Genomic DNA, 11,292 nt, shown 5'->3' on the forward strand with positions numbered 1-11,292 from the left:
CCTCAGAATGATCTGCACACCATTTATACATTTTCTCACCCTGGAGCCAGTAGCCTTGGAATCCTGATTTTATTGAGGCTCTAAATGAAGCTTAAGAGTAATTAAGTAACTTGTTCAAGGTCAAGGTACAGGTAATGAAGACAGGTCTTTTGTTTCCCAAAGTTGTGTTTTTACTCTAGAAAGTCCTACCCTGAGACAGGCAGCAAGGGTGAAACAGCAATAGATAACCCATAAAAGTCTGTGCAAAATAAAGGGCGATTTCCGGGAACTTGGAAAGGCTCGGCTGGTGAGGCTGCGCCTTGCCTCCTGGTGCCAGAGTCGCTGTGAATTCTCAGGCTAGGCTTTGTGCTCACCTGCTACGTGGTTGGTTCCTTTTGAGTTTTCTGGTTTTAAGGGAGCTTGAGAGCATGGAAAGAGTCACTGACTTGAAGGGATGACACATGGTTTCAAGTCTAAATTGTGTCACTAATTTACCATGTGACTTCTGGGCGGGCAGTCTTGTCTGAAAGTGGAAGATCTGTCTCCCCAGGTTGAGAGATGAAAATGGGTGTGAAAGTGCCATGTTGCCCACTGCTGGGCCGAGCATCTGCGGGTCCTTAGTGTCTGCAGAGGCTGGGCCTGCTCCAGGGGCTACATGGGGACTTGGATGGTCAGCAGTGGCTGGAGCTGGGCCAAACGGCTTCCTCCTTATCCGGGGTGTTACCTGTCACCCTGAGGTGGACACCAGTGTGGCTCTTGGGATGGAAGCTCCTGTTGGCAAGTCACTTTACCTCTAAACCCCGTTCCTTGTGTGTAAAAGTTAGAATCTGCTTTACTGGGATGAGGAACAGAGGAGATGCTCAGTTATTTCTCCCCCATGCTTGGCTCGTAAGCTCTTCTGTATCCTTTTTCCCTATTGATACTGAATGCTGTAGTGGGTTGAATGCTGGTCTCCAAAAAGGTATGTCCATGTCCTAACCGCTGGAACATATCAGTGTGACATTTGGAAAAAGGTTTTCATAGATGTGAGTTAAGGATCTCAAGATGGGCTATCCAAGTGGCCCCTAAATCTAATGACAAGTGTCCTTAGACACAGAGACACACAGGGAGAAGGGGACCACACAAAGACAGGCAGAGATTAGTGTGATGCAGCCACCAGCTAAGGAATGCCTGGAGCCACCAGAAGCTCCAAGAGGCGAGGAAGGGCTCTCCCCTAGAGCTGACACCTTGATTTTGGACTTTTTTTTTTAAACATTTTTTTTGTTGAATAATAGTCATTTTACAATGTTGTGTCAAATTCCAGTGTAGAGCACAATTTTTCAGTTATACATGAACATACATATATTCATTGTCACATTTTTTTTTCACTGTGAGCTACCACAAGATCTTGTGTTTATTTCCCTGTGCTATCCAGTATAATCTTGTTTATCTATTTGATTTTGGACTTTTGAGCTCGAGAACTGAGAGAAAAAGTTTCTGTTTTTGCCACCAATTTTGTGGTCATTTGTTCCGGCAGCTCTAGGGGGCTAATACAGTCCCTGCTGTGTATCAGGCACTTTGTAGGATTTTATGCACTTAAGGTTGGATCCTTTTTTCCTTGAAGTAAGCCAGCCAGACACTGCTAGGCAAGAGGGAAATGGAAGTGGGTGAAAGACAAAATCCCTACCCACCAAAAAAGCCTTTTTTTTTTTCAATTAAAAAAAAGGACAAGTCCCTGTCCTCATGGAGCTTGAATTCTAATGGGTAGAGACGGATGATAAACCATTTGGATTTGTAGTATTTTGGATGCCAATTTATCTTGTGGAGTTTGGATTTGTAGTATTTTGGATGCCGATTTATCTTGTGGAGAAAAATCAAGGGTAGGAGTTACCATTTTGAATTGGATGGTCAGAAAAGATCACACTGATTGGTGTCATTTGGGCAGAACTGAAGGGGCAAGGAGGCCACGTTGCAGATACCTGGGGAAAGTATTAGGAAGAGGGAACTGCATGTGCAAAGGCCCTGAGGCCAGAGCATATTTTGTATGTTGAGAAAATACAATGAAAAGGCCATTGGAGCAGAGTGAACAAGGGGGAGGGAGGAAGAGGCCAGAGACCAGTGAAGTTCCTGATCGTACAGGGTCATATCTCAGGGCTGTGACTTGAATCTCGGCTGGGAGGCCATTCTCCACCACAGAGGTTATAAAACTTGTCCAAGTTCCCAGAGCTAAAGAGGAGCCAGGAGCAGCCCAAGAGGAACCCAGGTCAGCCCAATTCTAAAGCCTGTGTTGTCTCTGGGATGCCATCCTGCAATTCAGCCCCACCTCTGAAAGGAAGGAAAAGCAAAAGCAGCCTCTTAGTTAATATGTAACAAGTCCAAACACTCAGAGAGCTCTTGGTAGCTTTCCAAGCACTTCATCTGTTACCTTGCTGGATCTAACGAGTGGCAGAATCTGGATTCTGCCAAGCATTTTGATTGCCAGGCTAGTGCCAGCCAGGGCTCCTACCGCGCCCTGATGCCTGTCTACTATTCCCTGGCCTCGTTAAGAACGGCCCATCCAGCACCATCTCTCCTGTACCCACTACCAGTCCTGACATTTGGCAACGATGGCTTAGAGGATACAGACCAACCTGAGCGCCCACAGGGTTAACTTGTTTTGAATTCACCACCAGAGCCTCATAGTTCATGTCAGAGTCTCCTGTCTCCATCACTAAAATTATCCCAGGTCAAGGTGTGTTGTGTCTGACACAGCTTCTCATCACTCTTCCTCCCTTGCCAGGAGATGGGCCATTTCAGGAGCCCAAGGTCACACAGAGCCAGTGTGTGAGCGCTGGCTTGGGCCGTTTCCCAGTGTCTTGGTCCAGGTCCAGCAGCAGAGCCGTGCAGTCGGCAGCCCTTGGGAGGAGGCAGGCACAGCTGAACTCCGCCTGGTACCACTTGAGGAATGCAGGGCATTAAGCAGCTGCAGCCAGCTCGCAGGATTTGTATCCCAGCTTGCCCAGAGTAGAAGCAGCAGGTTCATAATCCCCCCATGCATAAAAGGAGCAAGGGTTTTATTAGCAAGGGATGGAGACCTCTGGGTAGTACCAGTGACCAGAAGTTCCTGCACAGGCAAGAGAAGGCAGCATAGCAAAGTGTGTGGGCCTGGATTTGGTCAGACCTGGGTTTGAATCCTGATTCCACGTACTGGCTGTGTTATCATGGGCCACGTTACTTGGCTTCTCAATGCCTCACTTTTCTCATCTATAAATGGGTGTAGCACCTCCCTCAGGATCATTCCTTTGATTAAATTATATAAAGTACTTAACACAGTACCTGGCCACAGTGTGTGATTGGGGAATGAGGGCCATTATTATTAGCTGGCCATGACCTTGGAAATCAGAGTCATGGGTTATACGTGTGGATCAGCATGGCTCCTTCATGGAGGAGCTGGGACTCGCAGCCTCCAGACTCACCCCAGGGCTTTCTCCACTCCCTGTTCCTGGGTGGACCGAAGGCAAGTCTGTGTAGAGATGGTTTAGAGGTGGGTTCAGAGAGAGGCTGAGACACTTGTCTGGAGTAGCTCAGCCATAGAGGAGCTGCAGCTCCTGGAGAGTGGTGGCAGCTGGTGTGCAGAGAGGTTAGAGATTTCAAAAGCCATTTGGGAGGTTACAGAGGGCAGTTGGCCAGATGTGTGGGGGTGGGGGACAGGAGATGCCTGGTCCCCTGGTTTTTGCAGCTGGGGAAACAGTGGAACTACAGGAAGCATGTGCAGGTGGGTAGAGAACTGGGTTCAGACATGAGTTCAAGGACCCTGTGGGACATCCAGGCAGAGATGCCCAGGGCGTAAGAACTTGGGCAGAGGCGGTGAACAAGCTGGGGCTGGAACTCTGCTCTTCAGACCCCAAGGTCAGTTCCTCACCGCACTGACCAGCCTCTGGTGGCCTTGGCTTTCTTCCTGCTGTATCTCTCTGGCTTCCTCATACACTAGACTGCCAGCCCAAGATGGGGCTTCTCTTTCTGGGACAGCCTTGGCCTTGAGAGGATACTGACTACATTCTCATCTGCAAAATGAGGCAGTGGGCCCAGCTGTTGTCTGAAGGCTGCAGCTCTGCATTTCTATAATTCTGGGTAACATCCTAGGATCTAAATGGGCCAGGAGCCCCATGAATATCTGAGAAAAGGGAGGCAGCATTTGGGAGCAATAGCCTTTGCGGTAAAGAGAATTAGTTGAATGAATGCATGAATGAATGATGAAATGCACAAGGAAGTGAGTGAACAGGCATCACAAAATGAATCAATACCTTGTAATAGCCTATAATGAAAAAGAATATGAAAAGGAATATATATATGTATATATATGTATAACTGAATCACTCTGCTGTATACCAGAAATTAACATAACACTATGAACAGACTATATTTCAATTTAAAAAATTTGCCATTAAAAAAAATATAAGTTTATTAATAAGTGATGGAGTGCTTTAAATCCTTTCTAGAATGCAGCCTCACAGAATGAATAAATGATGAGGGATTCAGGATCTCCAGCAAACGAAAAGTGTAGGTTTGCCTGCACAGGTTCTTCCTAACAGTGGCCTTTCATCCCCACCCCAAGCCCTGCCGACTGGAGATGGGCTGGCCGGTGCTGTTGCTTGGGGTCAGGAGCTGGTCTCAGGAAGAGGCTGAGATGGGGACAGGGGGTGGCCAATCTGACGATCCAAAGCCTGATCAGAAATCTTCTGGATGGAGAGGTTTCCAGGAGGAAGCAGGCTGTGGGAAATGACAAGTTATCGTGGTTCCGGTGGCTCCACATTCCTGTCAAGCCTGAAGCTAAAAAACAGCTTTCCTGATTTCGGGTCCCACCCTGCCCCCATCCAGCCACTGGATTAAGGTCAAAGTACCTCCCTCCTGTCCCCATCCTCCTTCCCATATCTTTCCCTGGGGCTAGAGGTCCTGGAGGGTGGACTTCTCTACTCCCTGGTCCGGCCTGGGAAGTGACAGGGGGCCTATGTAGGTGCAAGTCCTGATGCTGCTCTCTGAGAAGCTGGGAAATTTCCAGCATGTTGCTTAAATTCTCTGAGCCTCTGCTTCCTCCTCAGTCAAATGGAGAGAGTGGTTCTCCCCGCACCTGCCTCCCGGGGCCCTTCTAAGTCTCAGCACATAAAGCCGTAGACTATGATGCACGAGTTCAGGGTTACTCTTGTCCATCCCAGATGTGACGCATCGTGTCACCTGGAGATGAGGTGCACTATTTAGAGGAAAAACAACTCACTCAGAGCATCTACCGAGAAGTCTCACTTTCTGTTTCAGACAGGAAGAGCTGACTTGCTCACAGTTCCGTGTAGACAATCAGGTAAGTGGGAGACAAACAGTCCTTTTCTGGTGTCTGATGGCCTTGTCAGGAGGGCTGACCTTCTGGCTCCCTGAAACGTCACCAGCCTGACAGCCCCTTCCTTGTCACTTAGTCCTAGAGGAGAGGTGACCTGCCTGAGTCAGGAAGGCTCAGAAACCATTTCCACCCTGCCTGCTTTTCACTCACAGAGCTGGCTGGGTTGATACTAAGGAGCAGTTGGGAGAGCTCCCGCCCCTGTTCTCCCCTGGAAGCCCCCAGGCACCCCTAAAGAGTCCAAGCACAAACAGAGGCTGGTTTTGCAGACCCAACTCTAAATCAGGCCCCCTGGCTTCCCTCCCACTCCTTCCTGCCAGATTTCTGCCTCTGAGCTTCTCCTGCAGAGTAAAAGGAGCCCAATTATTAGGGCCTGTATAGACACCACACACCAACCCAGTTAGCCTTCGGGAAGAACCCCTGTACCCATGCCATTTATTGCAGTCGGAATTGAGCTAGGAGCCTTGCGGGCTAGGGCTGCCGGAGGCTGTGGACCTGGGGTCCCTGGGAGAGTTCTTGCTCGCCATGCTCGCAGGTATGTAACAGTGAATGAACTTCCAGGGAAAATGAAGTGTGCAGTGGTGAACCGCTGAAGTGGGTTTTAACCTCTCAGAGTCTTATCCTCATCAGTAAATGGGGATAACGTGAAGCTCATACAGTTGTGAGAAATCAAAGACGTGATGCACATTAACAAGAAAAACACACACACACACACACACACACACACATCTCGCATATGGTTAGTGCGCAGTAGAGGTTAGCTCTCAATATTCTTAAGGATCTCACAGTCCAATGAGGAGAGACACAGATACACAAATAAATGCCACACAATGTGAGCAACTGTCCAAATGCCACTTCCTCCATGCAGCCTTCAGGCATATACTCTCAGTCCCCGGCCAGGAGACGAGAGGCTCCTTATGGAAGTGCTGTAGCATTTTACCCATGTCTATATCATGTCTCTTGTCTTTCTGTGACTGTTTATTGTAATTGTTTACATGTCTGTCTTTCACACTGGTCTGCCAGCCCCTCCAGGGTAGGCATGTGGAAATTCCTCTCTGAAGTCAGCCAGGATATCCCTTCTAGTTTCCATCTAATTCAGTGGGATTCTATGAGAAGGTCTGGAGTTGCGGTTTTTGTCTGGGTCTATCAGGGAAGGCTTCAGGGGGGAGGTGATGTATGAGCTGGGCCTTGAAGCCTGTGTAGGATTTGGAACAGCTGCAACAGGCATTTCAGGGGAATGCAAAAGGGGTGAGGGATAGTGTGGCAGGCTGACACCTCCCTGGCGTAGCATGGAGAGTGAGGGGCAGGGGAATAGGGTTCAGAGGAATAGGGTTCCATCCCAGCTCCCCCTCTAACTGCCTCTACCACCCTGGGCAAGCGCCTCCCCTCCTTGCGCCCCAGTCTCCCCTCTCTGTATACTGGGGGGCTTTATCCTTAAGGGCCCTTTCCAGCCTGGATTTTTCCATGGCTTCTTTGACCTGTCCTCCTTCCTGAGACAGAACCAGAAGGCAACGTGTGAGTACTTCCCAGCTCAGAGAGCACCCTCCCAGTAACGGGCAGTGCATGGTCCTCTCTGCTCTGGAGGGTTCATTTGGAGGATTGATTCATTTTAGGGTAAAGATGCAAACCTACTTGGCCAGTCCCAGACGAATTTTCCAGAATGTATGTGGGGAGCAGTAGGGTCTGCGGAGAACGGAGAAGGGCTTGGAATAGCCGCCTATCCTCAGACATCACTGGATTCCAGGGGGCCCAGGTCTCATCCAGGCGGGCTGGGACCTGGGCATGGGGCGCTGTCCTGGCATGCTCAGGGCATGCCTCTGGCCCAGCAAGGACAGAGCAGACCTTCGGAGCAGCTGCCACTCCTGCCACCCCATGGCTCCCCTCAAGCCCTGGCTTCCAGTTCCCACAATGCTCCTATTGTCCACAGCCCTGCCAGGCTGTCCCCCCGGGAGCAGCTCGGAGCCAAGGGCCTGGATAGGGCCCTGCTGCCTGGGACACAGCCTGGAGAGAAAAGCCTAATGATCAGACCCACATGGAACTTGGAGTCAGAGAAACTTAGAAAAATGAAATCCTAAAATTCAAAGACCACAGGAGCTGAGGCTCCAGGCTGTCTGGACTGGAGGGGTGGCCCCTTTCACAAAGTCCTATTTCCTCATCAGTTATTGTTTTTATTATGAAGTGATGCTTGCTCTACCTGACTGACCCGGATTTCCTGTCACCCAGTGATCTGCTGTGGCCCTGGCGCTGTGTGGGCAAATTTCCTCTTGTTCATTTGGGGCTAGTTTGGTTTTAAGATTAGAGCCTGATTTGCTGCTAGCACCATTAATTAAACTGCAATGTTGTGTTGGTGGGAGAAAGTTAATTTGTTTTTTCAAGTGACTGCTTAATTTTACGACCAGAGTGAGAGTCTAAAAATTAATCAGCAACAAATATTGTACGATTCCACCTATATGAGGAGCCTAGAGTAGTGAAATACATAGAAAGTAGAATAGAGGTTGCCAGGGGATGGCGGGGGAGGGCGAATTGGGAGTGAGTGCTACTGGGTATAGAGTTTGGGGGATGATGAAACTATATTAAAGGAAATAATAGTGATAGTTACATAACTTTGTGAATATACTAAATACCACTGAATTGTACACGTCACAAGAGTGAATTTTATGGTATGTGAGTTATACCTCAAAGCTGTGCATTTGAAGTTATGCCTGCCATTGTTACAAATTCAAACCATGATGACTTGTAAAAAGTGAGCCTGCCACACCCCCATCTCACTCTCAAAGTGGACCACTGACAGCATTTGGGCAAGTTTTTTTTCCCGTTTCTTCCTGATGTTTTGAAATTCCATATATCTGCACATGTAAATGTTTATATATATAAATACATATGATATATATAATATATGTATACAGATAATTTTTTTTGCAAAAAATATTAATCTGTTATTCTGCAGCTTGCTGGTTTCACTTTTTTCACTTCTTCTGAGGATGTATTTCCGTGGCCCTCTTGTTAGCAGCTGGGTGGTTTTCTGTTTCCCAGCTGTGTTGAAACTTAGTTACCCTGTCCCTCACTAATGAACATTTAGGTTGTTCCCAGTGCTTTGCTGTTAGCGAACAATGACCATCTTTGTATGTACATCTTGGGGCCCCTGGGATAGTATTTCTGGAGGATAGAATCCTAGAAACAGGCTGCTACATCAGAGGGTGGGGAAATCTCTAGGTTTTATAGATGAGGACATTGAACCTTAGATAGGTGGCATCTTTGTACAGGGTCTCCCAGCAAGTCAGTGGCAAAGAGAGAAGGTGATGTGTGAAATGGGACCAGCCAGGGATCGCCTCCCACCCCCAGGAACACAGAAACACACATGGACCTCTGGCTCTGACAGTGAAGTACCCCTACTCCTGGCCTCTGAACAAGTGCAGAATCAGGTAGACTCAACAGCCAGAGGTTCCCAGTGGCAACGATGACATTCTTTCCCCTCTCAGCCTCTCCAGGTCCCCTCCATGGCCGTTCCTCTCCCTGTCATCTTTCTGAAATTTACCTTGAGATAGATCTGTGCAGGAAAATAAATGGAAGCAGTAGGTGCTGGTCATTCATTCACTCCATCATTCCCACCAATGCTCATTCTATGTTAGCTTCTCCCATTCTCAATGGGTTTTTTTTGTTTGTTTTTTTGTTTGTTTCCTTTCACCCTACCTTTGCACCTCACCTCCCTCCATCACAGCAAAGCAGGTTGGCAGGAAGAATGGGATACCCTTTCCCAGACTAGTCAGGGGCCTCCTTTGGACACCTGTTATTCCCTGGGTTTCCGTTTCCCTTGCCCCTTATCATGCTGGACAAAGAGTGTCCAGTAGTCTGTCTCAGTCAGCACACCAGCCAGCTCTCCCCTGCTATCATCCTGCCCTGCGCTGTTACTGGGAATAAATCAGAAAGGATTTGAACTACCTTCAGTGACATCTCTCACTAGCTTGCATTCCACTTGCTTTCTTGGGGGGTGGGTATCATTCAGTTCAAATGTCCCCACCACAAAGGTCTGCCCTGGCCACTCCGTCTGCTTCCACGGTTCTCTATCACAGCCTCTTCCTTTATTTTCTTCCAAGCACCTTTCACCATCTGAAATGATCTTTGTCGATTTATTTATTTGTTCCCTGCCTGTCTTTCCCACTAGAATGTGAGTTCCATGAGGGCAGGGACCCTGTCTTGTTCGCTCCTAGTCTCCCCTCGAGCACCCCAGCTGAGGAGCAGATGCTCAGTAAATATTTGTTGAATCCGTGTCTGAATTTAAATGTGTGCACAGGGTCTGGAAGGCCTAACTTCAAACTGACCATGGTGGCTACTTCTTAGGAGAGGACTGGGATTGAGGGAGACGGTCAAGTAGGAACTTTAGTTTTCTTTTGTTTTCACATTTTTGATAAGGAGAATGTATTTACTTCCTCAGATAGTTTAAAAAAAAAACAAAACCAAACCACCAAACGAAGGGCCCAAATCCCTGGGTCTTAATCCTGAAATTATGGCATGATTTGGGGACAGTGACCTGACTTGCCTAGCCGTCTGTGGCTTCTGACATCACCTGTAAACATAGTCCCACCTCCCACCTGAACCCTGGATTTCTTGTCTGCATAGCATTTTTCCATTCATTATCTCACCTGATTACCCAAAACCTTGGGACACAGGAAAGGCAGATTATTATCCCAATTTTATAGGGTAAGAAATTGGGATTCATAGGGGTGAGTTGTCTGGCCTGTGGTCACGCAGGCCCTTACATCCTATCATGGTGAACTGACTCAGATAAGTGGGGCCCGGAGGCTGGGCCAGGTAAACTATTATTATGGCAGCGGGATCAAGATCAGAAATGAAGCTGTCTTCAGGGACCTGAAGGGAGCCCCTTAGGCTGGGAAGGGCAGGAATATTATAATTCCTTTTGGTTTTTTTCCCCCCTCTTGGGTTTTAATGAAGCATACTGATAGTCTTTGAAGGCCAAGGTGGGTGCTGGTATCAGGGTCCTGATCCCCAATCCCTGATTTAATGAGAGCACTTGGAACCCTCCTTTCTTAGGGCTACTTTCCCACAGGAACAGGGCAAGAGGCGGCAGTGAAGTGCTGGTGAGGGGCCAAAAGGGCTGGCCTGGGAGAGTCTACACTCTGGGCCAAGATAGTGGCCTTCTAGCCTCTGACAGATCCAGGGTGTGAAGCTGACCCAAGTGGGCAAGCTGGGGTCCCCCACCCTGGGTCATAATTGTATTCTGGGCTGGGACTCAGTAAACATTTGTAGAGATGAGATTCCTCAAGTCTGCCTCTTTCCTTGATAATTTACTCAGAAAGGTTCAGGGAACAAGCTGGGTGTAAGATGTTTTCAATCCATTTTACCACATGTTTACCAAGAACCCGGAATCAATAGTTAGAATGTATGAGTGATGGCCGGTGGTGAGGCACAGTACCTCTTACTCCTCTCAGCCACTGTGTAAAGCAAGAATTATCCCCATTTTTAAGATGTGGAAACTGAGCTTCATGGAGACACAAGATCACATGGCTGAGTGAGTAGGGAAAGCCAGGATTTGAGCCTGGGTCTATATGACTCCCAAACCCCTGTTCTTTCCATTCCTCCGAGGGCTTATGGTTGACAGACATAAGTAGGACCCTGCTCCTTCCTTTGGGGAGTGGTGTGACAGACTCATCCCAGCTAACTACTGCACTGGTCAGAGTGACATCACCGCAATGGCAGCCTAGTAGAAGCTGATTCATCACCTGGGATCAGGAGAGGCCTCTGGGGAGGGTGGCTGTCCCAGGTCTTGATGGGGGAGCAGGAGAATGAGGCTGGGGAGGTTCCAAGGCCAAACACCCAATGTCCCAACAGACAAGGGTCTGCTTCCCATAGGTCCTTCCCCTGGGAGCCCAACCCACTACCACTCTAATCAGGATGCCCCAGTGGGGAGGGGGCAGATCCCTGCAGTACCCGTTGTTATGCTCACTGAGTGG

This window comes from Camelus bactrianus, chromosome 12 (genome assembly GCF_048773025.1).
Source record: "Camelus bactrianus isolate YW-2024 breed Bactrian camel chromosome 12, ASM4877302v1, whole genome shotgun sequence".
Taxonomy (NCBI): Eukaryota; Metazoa; Chordata; class Mammalia; order Artiodactyla; family Camelidae; genus Camelus; species Camelus bactrianus.